The sequence below is a fragment of the Macaca nemestrina genome, chromosome 10 (assembly GCF_043159975.1).
Source record: "Macaca nemestrina isolate mMacNem1 chromosome 10, mMacNem.hap1, whole genome shotgun sequence".
NCBI classification, from domain to species: Eukaryota; Metazoa; Chordata; class Mammalia; order Primates; family Cercopithecidae; genus Macaca; species Macaca nemestrina.
Window position 1 is genome coordinate 131,636,557 of NC_092134.1, and position 15,865 is coordinate 131,652,421.

A 15,865-nucleotide genomic window follows, 5' to 3' on the forward strand; every position below is an offset into this window, starting at 1 on the left:
GAATAGGATTGCCTGCTGCCCAAAGTCACCTAGTCCCATTCACTGGTTCACCTTGTCATTCAGCAAACATTTGGAAGCACGTATGGTGGCGTTAGGAGTGAAGTAGGGCCGGGCACGGTTACTCGCGCCTGTAATCTCAGCACTTTGTGGGGCCGAGGCAGGTGGATCACTTGAGGCCAGGAGTTCGAAACCAGCCTGGCCAACAAGATGAAACCCCGTCTCTACTAAAAAGACAAAAACTTAGCCGATCGTGGTGGCACGTACCTGTGGTCCCAGCTACTGGGGAGGCTGAGGGAGGAGAATCGTTTGAACCCGGGAGGTGGAAGTTGCAGTGAGCTGACATTGTGCCACTGCGTGCACTCCAGCCTGGGCGACAGAGTGAGACTCTGTCTCCAAAAAAAAAGAAAATTAATTGATGGGAAGTAGAAACGAACTTAGGCCTTCCCTGAAGGAGCTCGGCCAAAGAGTACCTGAAATGTCTCTGCATCTCTTTAAGGTCTGATAAAGGAACGAGGAGCGAGCACTAATCACTTCCCTTTCCTGCCTCAGAGCTTTTTTTTTTTTGAGACGGAGTCTCGCTGTGTCTCCCAGGCTGGAGTGCAGTGGTGTGATCTCGGCTCACTGCAAGCTCCGCCTCCCGGGTTCACGCCATTCTCCCGCCTCAGCCTCCCAAGTAGCTGAGACTACAGGCGCCCGCCACCACGCCCGGCTAGTTTTTTGTATTTTTAGTAGAGACGGGGTTTCACCGTGTTAGCCAGGATAGTCTCGATCTCCTGACCTCGTGATCCACCCGCCTCGGCCTCCCAAAGTGCTGGGATTACAGGCTTGAGCCACCGGGCCCGGCCTCCTGCCTCAGAGCTTTCATGTGTTTGCTGTTCCCTGCCTGAAATGCCAAGTACCAATGATATTTGTTTATAGAAATGGGGTCTCCCTATGTTGCCCAGGCTGGTCTCAAACTCCTGGCCTCAAGCTATCCTCTTGTCTGATCCTACCAAAGTGTTGGGATTACAGGCATGATCCACTGACCCCAGCCCTGATCGTCTTTAAAACCTCTTTCCTCATCTTATTTGAGCTTCCTGCATCATGTGACCCCACACCCTTGGTTTTCCTGTACCTCTATAGCGGCTCCTCTGTGGGTGCCGGGGACCCATCCCTTTCTCTGCCCAACTTGTATATGTCTGGGCTCAGGTCAAATGCCCTTCCATTTGCAGTGGGCACTGCTACAGGAAATCTCTTGCCCTTCCGGGCTTCACAAACCATCCACATGCTCTGCTGCCTGCCAGAGACATCCATCCCAGTCAGATGCCCAGCCCTGACCTTTCCCAAAGCCCCAGCTGGACACAGGGAAGCATCTCAAATTTTCTGCGGGCCAAAACAGAGTGCTTTATTAGTGCCCTAACCTGCTCATCCACATTCTTGTGATTCTCTGTAAACAGCCCCTCCATCCACCCACCTGCTCAGGTGAAAAATCTCACATCCTCCTTCAGTCCTTCCTCCCTGAACCTCTCATGCAGCCCTCTGCCTTCCTAGAACGCTGAGCACCCCTCACTCCCAGCGCCAGCTGGGGTGCTGTCTGAGTGGCTGCCTCCCACGTGGCATGAAGTGTGACCTCTCACCCAGTGTGGTGGCTTACACCTGTAATCACAGCACTTTGGGAGGCTGAGGCGGGCAGATCGCTTGAGGCCAGGAGACTGGGACCAACCTGGCCAATATGGTGAAACTAAAATACAACAATTAGCGAGGCATGGTAATGCATGCCTATCATCCCAGCTACCCTACCCAGGAGGCTGAGGCAGGAAAATTACTTGAACCTGGGAGGCAGAGGTTGCAGTGAGCCAAGGTCACACCACTACACTCCAGCCTGGGCAACAGAGTGAGACTCTGTCGCAAATTAAAAAAAAAAAAAAAAAAAAGAAGAAGAAGAAGAAGGAGAAGTGTAAGCTCTCTAAGGCAAGGCAGTGTCCCACTCTGATTCACTTCCATGTGCAAAACAGGACCTGCACCCCGAAGGCACTCACTCAGGGAGGCTGCTGGGATGGGTGGATGCACAGTTAAGGGCTTCATGGTGGCTGGGGCTGACCCCATCCCCATCGCTCTTCCCACACACACCTGCACACTCATCACTCCCACACTCACACCCACCACTGAAAGCCTGGCCTCTAATCTGATTTGCCTAACAAGGTCCCCGGATGAACAACACATGCTTCCCTACCTCTCCCCTGCTAGGGCGCCACCGTGTTCTGGGATGTACTCAGGGATCAGGAGAACAAAACCTCAGGGAGTGAAAGGACATTCCAGGGTGCAGGCCTCTGCATCCACCTCCGTGCCCTCACCCCTGCCTGACACACCCTCACCCCTGTACCTGGCCAGCTCCTACCAACCCTTAAAGTCTCACCAAGTTCAGTGGTGGCAGCCACACCCTAAAGTGACTGACCCGCCAATGACCTATGCCCTTACATAGTCTTCCTGACCTTGGGTACGAGCAAAACCGGTGACTGGCTTCTAACCCACAGAGCCTGGCAAAAGCAATGGGATGTCACTGTCACAGTGCATCACCTTCGCACACTAGAGAGAGAGGTTCCACCTGCAGGCGCTGCAGGAGGGAGATGCTGTGCTGAGAAAGGACCTTTGAGGGGGCCCCGTAGGCAAGGAAGCAAAAAGCTGGGCACTTGCCAAGCGGGTCCGAGGAAATGAATTCTGCCAATAACCTCAGCGGACCTGGAAATGGATTCTGCCCTGGTTGAGCCTCAGATGAGGATGCAGCCCAGCTGCTTAGCGTGAGATCCCAAGCAGAGGACCTGCTAAAATGTGCTCAACTCCTATCTTGCCAAAATTGGCTTAAAAGTGTGTGTTGTTTTAAGCTTCTAAGTTTTTAGTTATTGCCTATGAAAGTGTTAAAATATGAGACAATAACTTAGGTCCCCTCCCCATCACACACACTCTTCTTTCTGGCATTCATCACAGTTATACTTATTGATTTAAAATCTCCCTCTTGGCTGGGCACAGTGGCTCAGGAGTTCCAGACCAGCCTGGCCAACATGGTGAAACCCCATCTCTACTAAAAATACTAAAATTAGCTAGGCCCATATTATATATTTATATATTATAATTATGTATATTAATTTTATATAATTATATATAAATATAAATATAAAAACTTTCCCTGCCTTCTCTTGTTTCTACCTACAGTCAGTCCCATAACTTCAAATACTATCCACACATAGTAATTTTAAATGTATATTTTATATATATACATATATATGTTTTTGTTTTTTTTTTTGTTTTGAGATGGAGTCTCGCCCTGTCGCCAGGCTGGAGTGCAATGGTGCAGTCTCAGCTCACTGCAACCTCTGACTCCCGGGTTTAAGTGATTCTCCTGCCTCAGCCTCCCAAGTAGCCGGGCTTATAGGCGCCCACCACCACGTCCAGCTAATTTTTGTATTTTTAGTAGAGACAGGGTTTTGGCATGTTGGCTAGGTTGGTTTCGAACTCCTGACCTTAATTGATCACCCGCCTCGGCCTCCTAAAACGCTGGGATTTCAGACGTGAGCCACTTTGACCAAAATATTTTTCTGTTTCCAAACATTTTACATGAGAGGAAAGCAGAGAATAAATCATCTGACACTCTACTGTAAAAAAAAATCTTTGTGCCTCTCTTCTTTTCATCTTTCCTAAGTGTACATATTACCAAAATGTCTTTAGGTTGAGGTCCCCCCGTGAAAACTTTACAGGGTGTTGTGTCCTCAGCCACCCTCCTGTCTTTTCCTAGTCCTGGCATTTTAGAACTGTCTGGGGATGACCCAGGATACCCACTGTGGCCATGTCTATTGGAGGGTCTAGTGAGTATGAGTATCAGCCCCGGGGTCATCTCATCACCAAGGACAGCCTGAGGTAGGGGGTAGAGTCTCTCAGGGGAGCAGCTGCATGCTCTTGGCCTTAGAGGAATCTCCTGGTATACTTTCATCTACAGTGGTGACCCCTTAGGGTCATTAAAATTTGAGGACATTAAAATTATGGACAATACAATGTAATGTCATCAAAGTTAGGTCTTTAAAATTGTTCCTCCAGCCCGAGTTTTTATTCCTCCGAGACATGTTGATGGTCTGCCAATCGGATGCTGACATTGAGAGGAAAAGGCAGAAATGATTTCTGCTCTCTAGATTGTCCCAGACTTGTGAAGAGAGAAAAACTGTCCCAAAGGACAAGGAAAACCCACCCCAGAGAGGATGTACAAGAACCTGAATATTCAAATGCACTGAAGGCGCACAGGAGGACAAAGAGCAGTGCCAGTGCCTCCTAGGTGGTCACTGAGTACTTTACTGAACAGGATGGGTGTCCCGAGGGATAGAATGGCCTGCCGTGACACTTAGAAAGCTCTGTGTTGGAGTCAGCACTGCCTCTCCCTGAGTTTGTTACCTTGAAAAGGCTTGTCCGCTTATTTGAGTTTCAGGTTTTCGTTGACTGTAAGATACATTTTGTCAGTACAGCTTGAAAGATAAAAATACTATTTCCAAAGAAGCAAGGTAAAATGATATATTTTATTTGCTAAAAAATCGTATTTATTTCTTCCCCAGAGTGAGTGTAGTAAGTTTTAAAGGTCTGTTCTATTTATGGATAATTTCAAATGGAATTGTATTACTTAGCTTTGTAAATGCTACTGGTGAAATAAAAGTGTGATAGATAAATTGATGATTTACAAAGATTCACCAAAATGTCACTTCCCCTCTTGTAGCGTGGTGAAGAATTTATGACAGTGGACACATCTGTATCCTCTTATCTGGATATATGAGGGTTTTTTGTTTGTTTGTTTGTTTGTTTGTTTGAGACAGAGCCTTGCTCAGTCACCCAGCCTGGAGTGCAGTGGCACAATCTCAGCTCACTGCATCCTCTGTCTCCCAGGTTCAAGCAATTCTCCTGCCTCAGCCTCCCAAGAAGGTGGGATTACAGGCGTGAGCCACTGCACCCCGCCTCTGAGGGTTTTTGTTGTTGTTGTTGTTGTTGTTGTTTGTTTTTTTGGAGATGCTGTCTTTCTCTGTAGCCTGGCTGGAGTGCAGTGGCGCCATCTCTGGTTACTGCAACCTCCGCCTCCCGGGTTCAAGTGATTCTCCTGTGTCAGCCTCCAGAGTAACTGGGATTATAGGCACCCACTACCACACCTAGCTAATTTTTGTATTTTTAGTAAACTCGGGGTTTTAGGCCTGGCACAGTGGCTCATGCCTGTAATCCCAGCACTTTGGGAGGCCAAAGTGAGTGGATCATGAGGTCAGGAGTTCCAGACCAGCCTGGCCAACATGGTGAAACCCTGTCTCTACTGAAAATACAAAAAAATTAGCTGAGTGTGGTGGCAGGCACTGTAATCCCAGCTACTCGGGAGGCTGAGGCAAGAGAATTGCTTGAACCCCGGAGGTAGAAGTTGCAATGAGCCAAGATCTTGCCACTGCACACCAGCCCAAGCGACAATGCGACAATGCGAGACTCTGTCTCAAAAAACAGACAAACAAACAACAAAAAGACGGGGTTTTGCCATGTTGGCCAGGCTGATCTCAACCTCCTGACCTCAGGTGATCGCCTGTCTCAGCCTCCCAAGGTGCTGGAATTACAGGCGTGAGCCACCACTCCCGGCCCATTCCATTTTCTTTTTATTCCCTAAATTTTAATATGTTTGAGTTTGTCTGTTCCTTTATCACTTTTTTCTTACATAAAAAACAATCTGCCTAATCCTTCATAAAAAAAAAAAAAGTTCCTGTGACTTCTGAAAGTGTTCTAGTTTTATCTTTCATATTTGAATATATAATAAGTTGACTATTGTTCATGGAATAGAGAAGAATGCAATGCATTTTCCCAAGTACATGCTAGCCTGGTTTCCCTCATATTTTAATGTGCATGTGATTTCTTTTTCTATTCTACAGTGCCTATTCTCTCATTCATCAACTTTCCATATAAATGCTGGGTCATTAAGACTTTTTTTTCCCCTTGGTCTGCTTGCTCATCTCTCTGCTAACACTGTGCTGTCCTGAATATTTTCATTTGAAAATCTTAGAAGTATGTTAGACAAGCCATCACTCTTTTTTTAGATGACTAAAAATCATTAGACATTTGTCATTTTTACTACGTATGAAAAAGTAGTTTTTCTTGCCTAAAACAACCTGATTTGGGAATTTATGTGATTTCATAGGATTAGCATCTGGAAGTGGTGACATTAATGTCATTTTAAAAAACATGTGTCGCCGGGCGCTGTGGCTCAAGCCTGTAATCCCAGCACTTTGGGAGGCCGAGATGGGTGGATCACGAGGTCAGGAGATCGAGACCATCCTGGCTAACACGGTGAAACCCCATCTCTACTAAAAAATACAAAAAACTAGCCGGGCGAGGTGGTGGGCGCCTGTAGTCCCAGCTACTCAGGAGGCTGAGGCAGGAGAATGGCATGAACCCAGGAGGCGGAGCTTGCAGTGAGCCGAGATCCGGCCACTGCACTCCAGCCTGGGCGACAGAGCGAGACTCCGTCTCAAAAAAAAAAAAAAAAAAGTGTCATATTTCCTCTTATTCCTTTCTGCCTTGACATTGTGCAATAGAAATTTTAAAAAATGTTGTATTAGTATTGTTAAATATCAATTATTGGTTTTATTTTCTTCTCAATTGAATTTAATAAGCCTATTCTCTCTTGGTGTAATCACATGGAATGGGCTCAACTCCCCAGTTAACAAGTGACAGCACATGTAAAATACTGTCTACCAGGTAAACTCATTGAACACTTAGTGTTCAGACTGTGTTTTGGTGTCTGGTTCCCTAAGCACCACTTCAGTGACACAAAATAATAGACCTTCAGCAGAAAAAGTTTTGCAAATATATTGTATAAGCCATTTAGATGCAGTGAGTCATTCTTATTACTTGGGTTGGTGGAATCCCTTTCAAAATGTAAGTTACTAATACAAACAAAGACTGAACTTTGCGAGCAGGCATTTTTAAGAATAAGTAGTCTCAGGACTGATAATATTAACTCACTTATGCACATCAGGTAGGACTTTATTATGGCAGATACTAGAAATGTACAAAGTGAAGTTACAAGGTAACTCCTAGCAGCACATCTTACTCCCTGGATTCTCTAATGAGATGGATGTTTCTATTTTGCTGTTGCCTTTTTGAATAGTTCAATTCTAGCATTAGTACTGCTGTGTGGGAGGGAGTATGTGTGAACAGAGTAAGAGTTGTGACAATCAAGTCATAGAATAAATGCTTGGAAATTTTAGAATCATGTAAATAGCTTATGAATTGAGTATAGTTTCCCAGTGCTGTCAGTCTCACCCATCCTTCTATCCACATATGTGGAATGTTCTAGGACTCCGTGGCTTTTGAGGATGTGGCTGTGAACTTTATCCAGGAGGAATGGGCTTTGCTAGATTCTTCTCAGAAGAATCTCTACAGAGAAGTGATGCAGGAAACCTGCAGGAACCTGGCTTCTGTAGGTGAGAATGACAACACATTTCACTTAATTACAGAAGTATTTCCCTATCATCAGTGCTATTTGTGATTTGGAATGTGGCAAGGGAATGATTTGGTGAATAAATCAGGCATGGGCACTGTGTACAATGAACATGAAATCTAGTAATGTTTCTATAGTTTGTAATAATTCATGATAATTTTGTGGGTCTGCATTTTAGGAAACAAATGAAAAGACCAGAATATTGAAGATCACTTTGAAAAACCTGGGAAAGATATAAGATAATTTGCACTGAGAAGAGGAAATAAAGTCCTCTCAAGGAATATTAGCATGTCATGAACTTAAAAACAAGCAATCAAAACACTAAGAGTCATAAGAGTCACTTGGTCACTTTAAATTTATTTCTTTTTAGAAAAATCTCACCCAAAATGTAACGTACTTCAGTGTAGCAGTCAGTGTTTGGAAAACAGTTTACTGGAAAATAGTACTACAAAATTGTGTATATGAATCTTACTATGTTGGTCATAGCCATGCAGGTGGTAGCTGTGTTTTCAGTAGTAAACCATTTACTTTCACATAATTCGGTCATAGCAAAAAAAAAAAAAAAAAAAAAAAAAAAAAAAAAAAGCATTTTCCCTGGTATTGGCAGCAGTGTAAGTCCAAGACCTATTAATAAGTAGAAAGTTACTAAACCAAGCAATAACAATGTGCTTGTCATTTTTTTACAGAAATCATATGGTACAGAGACTGTGTGAAAGCAAAGAAGGTAGTCAGTATGATGGACAAGTTGTCAGCCAAATTCCAAATCTTGATCTGAATGAGAACATTTCTACTGGATGAAAACAATGTGAATGCAGTATTTGTGGAAAAGTCTTTGTACATCATTCCCTCCTTAATAGGCACATCCTAGCTCACTCAGGATACAAACCATATGGGGAGAAGCAATATAAAAGTGAACAGCGTGGGAAATCCTTCGTTTCTGTTCCAGGTGTTAGAAGACACATGATAATGTACAGTGGAAATCCAGCTTATAAATGTACGATATGTGGGAAAGCTTTTCATTTTCTCAATTCAGTTGAAAGACATCAGAGAACTCACACAAGGGAAAAACTCTATAAATGTAAACAACGTGGTAAAGCATTCACTGTTTCCGGTTCTTGTCTAATACATGAATGAACTCACACTGGAGAGAAACCCTACGAATGTAAGGAATGTGGGAAAACATTCAGATTTTCTTGTTCTTTTAAGACGCATGGGCCGGGCGTGGTGGCTCAAGCCTGTAATCCCAGCACTTTGGGAGGCCGAGACGGGCGGATCACGAGGTCAGGAGATCGAGACCATCCTGGCTAACACGGTGAAACCCCGTCTCTACTAAAAATAGAAAAAATTAGCCAGGCGAGGTGGCGGGCGCCTGTAGTCCCAACTACTCGGGAGGCTGAGGCAGGAGAATGGCGTGAACCCGGGAGGCGGAGCTTGCAGTGAGCTGAGATCCGGCCATTGCACTCCAGCCTGGGCGGCAGAGCGAGACTCCGTCTCAAAAAAAAATAAAATAAAAATAAAAAAAATAAAAATAAAAGAGGCAGATTACTTTGACCTATAGAACTGTGAGAAAAAAAAAAAAAGGAAAAAGCATGTTTTTTTAAAAAAGGCATAATAAAAAGACATTGCTAAGAGTTAACAACAATGATTATCTCTCTTATCCTGACAAAGACTCATGTGGCCAGGAGTGGTGGCTCACGCCTGTAATCCCAGCACTTTGGGAGGCCGAGGCAGGTGGATCACGAGGTCAGGAGTCTAAGACCAGCCTGACCAGCTTGGTGAAACCCCATCCCTACTAAAAATACAAAACTTAGCCAGGCATGGTGGGCACATGCCTGTAATCCCAGCCACTCAGGAGGCTGAGGCAAGAGAAATGCTTGAACCCAGGAGGCAGAGGTTGCAGTGAGCTGGGTGACAGAGGGAGACTCCAACTCAAAAACAAACAAACAAACAAAACCGACATGGCAGATACTTAAAATATGGTCTTTTTCCCCCAACAGAGGGGCAGCAACTCTGAGTAAAAAGGAGTCATTTTTATTGACCTAATGAGATAGGAATTGACCAGCAAGCAACTGAGCAGGATCCGTGTGTGACAGTTGTGTGGATGGCACTGAAGGAACCTACAGAGGCTTACATAGCTTGAGGGCTAAGTATGATTGCTGGCCTGGTGCAGGGGCTCACACCTGCAATCCCAGCACTTTTGCAGGCCAAGGTGGGAGGATCCCTCGAGCCCAGGAGTTCAAGACCAACCTAGGCAACATAGTGAGAGCCTGTCTCTACAAAATACAGAAAAAAAAAAATTAGCCTGTGATCTCAGCAACTAGGGAGGCTGAAGTGGGAGGATCTGTTGGACCCAGAAGGTCAAAGTAGCAGTGAGCAATGATCGTGCCACTACACTCCAGCCTGAGCAACACAGCAAAATGTTATCTCAAAACAAAAGAAAAGTATGACTGTAGGATTACTGAAAGGCTGAGAAAGGACGAGACTCAAGAAATGAGATTTGGGGACGGGCTCAGTGGCTCACACCTGTAATCGCAGCACTTTGGGAGGCCAAGGCAGGCAGATCATGAGGTCGGGAGTTCCAGACCAGCATGGCCAATATGGTGAAACCCCGTCTCTACTAAAAACACAAAAATCAGCCTGGTGTGGTGGTGTGCGCCTGTAGTCATAGCCTCTCAGAAGGCTGAGGCAGGAGAATCGCTTGAACCCGGGAGGCGGAGGTTGCAGTGAGCTGAGATTACATCACTGCACTCCAGCCTGGATGACAGAGTGAGACTCAGCCTTAAAAAAACAAACAAGGCTGGGTGCGGTGGCTCAAGCCTGTAATCCCAGCACTTTGGGAGACCGAGACGGGGGGATCACGAGATCAGGAGATCGAGACCATCCTGGCTAACATGGTGAAACCCCGTCTCTACTAAAAAATACAAAAAACTAGCCGGGCGAGGTGGCGGGCGCCTGTAGTCCCAGTTACTTGGGAGGCTGAGGCAGGAGAATGGCGTGAACCCAAGAGGAGGAGCTTGCAGTGAGCTGCGATCTGGCCACTGCACTCCAGCCTGGGTGACAGAGTGAGGCTCCGTCTCAAAACAAACAAACAAACAAACAAAACAAAACAAACGAAATGAGATTTTGGATGTAGGAGAGGCTAAGAATTAGGAGATTCGATTTACAGAAAGGACACAGATTGTATGGCTAATCTGGTGTGATGCACGTTGGCTGTATTGCCTGAAAATGTTCACCTTGACTATGGAAGAAAAAACAAATGAGGCCGGGCGCGGTGGCTCACGCCTGTAATCCCAGCACTTTGGGAGGCCGAGGCGGGCGGATCACAAGGTCAGGAGATCGAGACCACGGTGAAACCCCGTCTCTACTAAAAATACAAAAAATTAGCCAGGCGCGGTTGTGGGCGCCTGTAGTCCCAGCTACTCGGGAGGCTGAGGCAGGAGAATGGCGTGAACCCGGGAGGCGGAGCTTGCAGTGAGCCGAGATCGTGCCACTGCACTCCAGCCTGGGCGACAGAGCGAGACTCCGTCTCAAAAAAAAAAAAAAAAAAAGAAATGAAATTTGTATAACTCATAAGACATACTAATTATACATAAATTGATAAACGGTAAGACAGACTAGATTTAGCTAAGCAGAGCACATGTACACAGAACACAAAATGGTGGAAGAAGCAAGAGGAACCTAATACTGTTATTTAGCCTAACGCAAAATATCCTATGGTTACCAGAGGGCATGCAACAGGGGAACTCTTGAACCGGCCACCATTGAAGACACCCACTCCAGCCTGTATGCTGCCCAAAAAATGCAAATAAATTTCAAAGCTGCTCAGTGAGGCCAGGCCTGGTGGCTCAAGCCTGTAATCCTAGCAGTTTGGGAGGCTGAGGCAGACAGATCACTGTCATGCGCGTCTGTGTGAAGAGACCACCAAACAGGCTTTGTGTGAGCAACATGGCTGTTTATTTCACCTAGGTGCAGGCGGGCTGAGTCCAAAAAGAGAATCAGCGAAGGGAGGTAAGGGTGGGGCCATTTTATAGGATTTGGGTAGGTAAAGGAAAATTACAGTCAAAGGGGGGTTGTTCTCTGGCGGGCAGGAGTGGGGGTTACAAGGTGCTCAGTGGGGGAGCCTTTTGAGCCAGGATGAGCCAGGAAAAGGAATTTCACAAGATAATATCATCGCTTAAGACAAGGACCGGCCATTTTCACTTCTTTTGTGGTGGAATGTCATCAGTTAAGGCGAGGCAGGGCATTTGCACTTCTTTTGTGATTCTTCAGTTACTTCAGGCCATCTGGGCATATATGTGCAAGTCACAGGGGATGGCTTGGGCTCAGAGGCCTGACAATCACAAGGTCAGGAGTTCAAGACCAGCCTGGCCAATATGGTGAAACCCCGTCTCTACTAAAAACACAAAAATTAGCCAGGTGTGGTGGCGTGCGCCTGTAGTCCGAGCTACTCGGGAGGCTGAAGCAGAAGAATGGCTTGAACCCAGAAGGAGGAGGTTGCAGTGGACCGAGATCGCACCACTGCATTCCAGCCTGGGCGACAGAGTGTGACTCCATCTCAAAAACAACAACAACAAAACCAAAAAGCTGCTTAATGAGCCAAGGAGAACTATTTCAGGGCCAGGAATACCTACCCCTTTGTCTCTCTGATAAGAGCACATTCACACCCATGTTCTAGGTACATCTGTTCTGCAGATCCCTGGCCCTAAATGAATCTCAAATTCTCACCCTTGGTTCTTGTCCTTAGCTCTTGTGACTACACCAGTGTATCATTGACTGTGTTTTATGCCATGTATTTAATTGATTTAATATGCTTCTAGCATCTCAATTTGATCGGTGAGCTTTTCTGTTTCTTAATAGCTTGCTTGGTAGCATCATCGGAGGTAGTGCTACCATTGCATTGAAGTAATTTTCCAGGTGCTTAACCTTTTAAAATTCTCAAGGACATTTTATTCGAGGACCACAGAGTTTACACCAACTATCCAGAAGCCAGGAATACTTAAAGAGAGACTCACTACCCCCAGCTTCTTTTCAATCAAGTTTCACTTCAACCTCACACCCAGGAATTCCTACATTCAAATTCCCTACATTTCAGTATCCTTAGTCAAACTAACTTCCTGTACCAGAAGCTTTTGTCTGTCCCAGTGACTTCTTTCTTTAACAAATACCCTTCATCGCCCCCTTGAGTCAAAGCCCATGGGGGCCCCAGGAGGCATGCGATATTTACCAAGGATCCTCCCCCATTTTCCTGCCTCTGTCTGGCAGTTGCTTCCCTTTACTTTCAGGTTTGTAGTCACAGCCTGTTTTTATTTTTCCTGTAGACACACCAGGTTTTCTGAATGGTAGGATTATTTAGAGTAGAATTAACCTTGTCCTTCACCCTGAGAAATGGGTGCTTGAAATTCACTAATCAAAGCCTGCATTCCTACCGCTTCTGAGCTTTGAATTTATATTATGAAATTCAGAAAACCCAGGCAAATTCAATCCATGCTTCTCTCCTTCAGGTACAAACTGAAATGGAAATGGAATCTGAAAAATCAAGAAAATGAATTTTAAAAACTAAAATATGGTAAAGTTACTACAATATAATGTTGGAAGTAACACACACCTCCTTTTGGGAAAAGAACAAAGAAAGCAAAATTTTCTAGGGGAAAGGAAGAGATGTAAAAAGGAGAGCCTGATACGTGAACTTATAATTTCCTTTTTACTTAATCTCCTATTATTATATTTGTTTATATATTTGGTGATCCTGTGACCCAAAAAGGATAAGTTGAAAAGCCTTAAATTCAGTTGGCACATCTCCAGGTTCTTACTGGCAATTTTTCAAGCCTCTTCTTGAGGTGTCTTAGGTATAGTGAATTTTGCTTTAATGTTTATTTGCTGATCTTTCACCTTCTTAGGCATTAAGTTTTTGGACCATAACAACAACATAGAGCTTACATTTTTTATCTTTTAATCACTTGGCAAACGGTAGTTAGTGATTAGTTCTCATTTAGCCATGAAGTGTGCAGGAACATAAAGAATGGCATCTTTTAATTTTTAAAAACATATTGGCCGGGCGTGGTGGCTCACGCCAGTATTCCCAGCACTTTGGGGGGCCAAGGCAGGTGGATCATGAGGTCAGGAGTTCAAGACCAGCCTGGCCAAGATGGTGAAACCCCGTCTCTACTAAAAATACAAAAGATTAGCGGGACGTGGTGGCGGGCACCTGTAATCCCAGCTACTTGGGAGGCTGAGGCAGAAGAATTGCTTGAACCCAGGAGGCACAGGTTGCAGTGAGCCCAGATCGCACCACTGCACCCCAGCCTGAGGCGACAGAGGGAGATTCTATCTAAATATATATATATCTATAGATATCTAAATATATCTATATATATTTAAATATATCTATAGATATCTAAATATATCTATCTAAATATATATATATCTATATAGAGATATATATCTAAGATATATATATCTGCCGGGCGTAGTGGCTCATGCCAGTAATCCCAGCACTTTGGGAGGCTGATGCGGGCAGATCACCTGAGGTCAGGAGTTCACGACCAGCCTGACCAACATGGAGAAACCCCACCTCTACTAAAAATACAAAATTAGCCAGGCATGGTGGCACATGCCTATAATCCCAGCTACTTGGGATGCTGAGGCAGGAGAATCACTTGAAACCGGGAGGCAGAGGTTACAGTGAGCCGAGATAATGACACTGCACTCCAGCCTGGGTGACAGAGTGAGACTCTGTCTCGAAAAAATTAAAAAAATAAAAATGGCCAGGCAAGGTGGCACATGCCTGTAATACCAGCACTTTGGGAGGCCAAGGCGGGTGGATCACTTGATGTCAGGAGTTGGAGACCAGCCTGGCCAACATGGTGAAACCCTGTCTCTACTAAAAATACAAAAATTAGCCAGGCGTGGTGGCACACACCTGTAATCCCAGCTACTTGGGAGGCTGAAGCAGGAAACTCATTTGAACCCGGGAGGCGAAGGTTGCAGTGAGCTGAGATCATGCCACTGCACTCCAGCCTGGGAGACAGAGTGAGACTCTGTCTCAAAAAAATAATAATAATAAAAATAAAATACAATAAAAATTGTATTTATTTATTTATTTCAGACAGAACCTTGCTCTGTTGCCCAGACTGGAGTAAAGTGGCACCATCTTGGCTCACTGCAACCTCTGCTTCCCAGGTTCAAGTGATTCTCCTGCCTCAGCCTCCCAAGTACTGGGGTTACAGGCGTGCCCACCATGTTGGGCAGGCTGGTCTGTCTTGAACCCTTGACCTCAAGTGATACGCATGCCTCAGTCTCCTGCTGGGATTACAGGTGTGAGCCACCACGCCCGGCCTACCTTGATTGATTTTAGTGTGTCCTCTCCCGGAATAGTGTATTGCCTCCTGGGATTACAGGTGTGAGCCACCATGCCTGGCCGAATTGATGAAACTTTGATTCCTGGGTGGTCACAGGGGCATTCATGGCATGGAAATACAACTGTGCTGCAATCAGTTACTGGAAATGAAAAGTTACCAATGGAAATTAGAAATGATGGATCACACTGGGCACAGTGGCTCATGCCTATAATCCCAGCACTTTGGGAGGCCAAGGCAGGCAGATCATCTGAGGTCAGGAGTTCAAGACCAGCCTGGCCAACATGGTGAAACTCTATGTCTACTAAAAATACAAAAAGTAACCAGGTGTGGTGGTGCTCACCGGTAGTCACAGCTACTTGGGAGGCCGAGTCACGAGAATTGCTTGAACTTGGGAGGTGGAGGTTGCACTGAGCCAAGATTGCACCACTGCACTCCAGTCTGGGTGACAGAGCAAGACTCTGTCTCAAAAAAAAAAAAAAAGAAAGAAAGAAAAAGAAATGATGGATCAAATTTCCAGGAACTTGTGTTACTGAATGAATGCATAAGGAAATGCAGAGTAACAAGAAACAAGCAAAATATACAGTTTCTTGGTTATTGTTGTATGTAAAAGCTAAAACGAAAAATTCAGGAGAATGCTGGGCCAACCTTGGATTTCGGCCAGACTGAACTACAGTCTCTAGCCACAGGGCCCTACCAACAGGTAAAAGTTGAAGGGAAAAGAAATTGTGGTGGTGGATCCTGACAGTGAGCCAAGCCTGAATCTTGGCCCAGTGGAACTCTAGCCTCTAGCCTCAGGGCCCTACCAAAGGAACACATTGGGACAAATCTTGTCCCTAGGCCAAACTTGGATTCCAGCCAGCCTGAGTTACAGCTGGTAGCCAGAATTGCTTCCAAAGGGAAACATTGGCCTAGTGCGGTTCCTCACACCTGTAATCACAGCACTTCGGGAAGCGGAGGTGGAGGGCTCACGAGGTAAAGAGATTGAGACCATCCTGGCCAACATGGTGAAACCCTGTCTCTACTAAAA

General features: G+C 45.4%; 1 long non-coding RNA gene across 1 annotated transcript; it reads left to right on the top strand.

Annotated features, from left to right (window-relative positions):
- The first annotated feature begins 1,998 nt into the window (after positions 1-1,998).
- Positions 1,999-8,710, top strand: LOC139356874 (uncharacterized). Its single transcript, XR_011609356.1, has 3 exons — positions 1,999-2,844; positions 7,337-7,463; positions 8,167-8,710. It is a non-coding gene; the product is annotated as an uncharacterized lncRNA (long non-coding RNA).
- Positions 8,711-15,865: the final 7,155 nt, after the last annotated feature.